General features: G+C 46.0%; 1 protein-coding gene across 1 annotated transcript in view; it reads left to right on the top strand.

Moving 5' to 3' along the window:
• Positions 1–1,792, top strand: part of dpp6b (dipeptidyl-peptidase 6b) — a 697,001-nt gene that overhangs the window by 574,453 nt on the left and 120,756 nt on the right. The window lies entirely within an intron of this gene.

The raw sequence follows: 1,792 nt of genomic DNA, 5'->3' as shown, positions 1-1,792 counted from the left end.
CGTTATCAACATGAGGTGTCCTCACGGGATGCCTGAATGAAAAAAAGAAGCTAAGTTTGCATGGCAAAAAGAATGAAAACAAATAAAATTAAGACAATCTTTCACGTAGTTGTGCTCTTATTAAATATATTTTTTTTCTTATTTGACTAAAATAATAAAAAGTGGTTTTGTTCGATTGGTAGACATTTGTTGTTAATTTTAGTTTGTGTTCTAGAAAACCAGTTTTAAAATGTAGTCAACTCCAAATTACAGGCAAATCTATTGACCAAAACGCACTGTATTTTCCAGACTCTTAGGTGCACCAAATCAAAAAGGCAGACCAAATAATATTTTTTTGGGGCCCCCTTTTTATTTATAAGGCACACTGGACTATTAAGTGGATTGAATTAAAATTACAGTAAGACCTAGGGCGGCATAATAAATAAACACAGACATTTTACTTAAAACAACATAAATCAACATTATGACATCTAGAATTCCCATTACTATTGTCCCAAAGCAACAAAAATGACATATTGACCACGAAAAGGCACTCAAATACCACTCTTACTCATAGGCATGGTCCAACTAAGGTAGGGTTTTGATAAAACATCACTCCATGAGGGTCCATGGTAGTTTGATTTCCAGTGTACATGTGTTTTGTGGAATTGGAGAAGACATTTCGACTGTGTTCCTCCGGAGGCCCTGTGGGTGGTGCTTCGGGAGTATGTGGTACCGAAAAGTCTTATCCAGGCTGTGGGGTCCCTGTATGCTCGGTGCCAGAGTCAGGTCCACATTGCTGTCGGTAAGTTGGATTTGTTTCCAGTAGGAGTTGGACACCGCCACAGCTGCCCTCTGTCACGATTCTGTTCATAAATATTACTGACAGAATTTTTAGGCGCAGCCTTGGTTGGGATGGAGTCCCGTTTGGGGGCCTCAGCATTGCATCACTGCTTTTTGCAGATGATGTCGTGCTATTGGCTTCCTCAGGCCATGATCTCCAGCTCTCACTGGAGCGATTCGCTGTCGAGTGTAAAGCGGTCGGGATGAGGATCAGCACCTCTAGGTCCGAGACCATGTCACTCAGACCAAAAATGTTGGCATACTCCCTCCGGGTTGGGGATGAGATCTTGCTCCAAGTGGATGAGATCATGTTTCTCGGGGTCTCGTTCACGAGTGAGGGTAGGATGGAATGAGAGATCGACAGACGGGTCGGTGCACCGTCTGCTCTCATGCGGACCATGTACCAGTCCGTTGTGGTGAAGAGGGCGCTGAGCCGGAAGGCAAAGCTCTCGAGCTACCGGTCGATCTACGTTCCTACAGTCACCCATGGTCATGAACTGTGTTATGACTGAAAGAATATGATCTCGGATACAAGTTGCTGAAAAGAGTTTCCTCAGCAGGGAGGCTGGTCTCTCCCTTAGAGACAAGGTGAGAAGATCAGTCATCCGGGAGGGACTCTATGTAGAGCCACTGCTCCTCCCCATTGAGAGGAGCCAGCTGAGGTGGCTATGGGATCTGATAAGGATGCCTCCTGGACGCCTCCCTCGGAGGTGGACCGGGCATGTCCCACCGGCAGGGATGACCTAGGACACACTGGAGAGACTACGTCTCTAGGCTGGCCGGGGAACCCATTGGGATCCCGTCAGATGAGTTGGAGGAAGTGCCTGGGGATAGGGAGGTCTGGGCTTCCCTGTTAAGGCTTATGCCCCTGCGACCCGACCCCAGATAAGCGATGGATGGATCACTCAAGATTAAATCAATTGCCACTTAAGTTTATAAAATTATGTACCTCTGTAATTGTGATGGTAAT

This window comes from Urocampus carinirostris, chromosome 1, assembly GCF_059441175.1.
Source record: "Urocampus carinirostris isolate Australia breed hairy pipefish chromosome 1, RoL_Ucar_1.0, whole genome shotgun sequence".
NCBI lineage: Eukaryota > Metazoa > Chordata > Actinopteri > Syngnathiformes > Syngnathidae > Urocampus > Urocampus carinirostris.
This window is presented reverse-complemented; position numbering and strand designations above follow the sequence as displayed.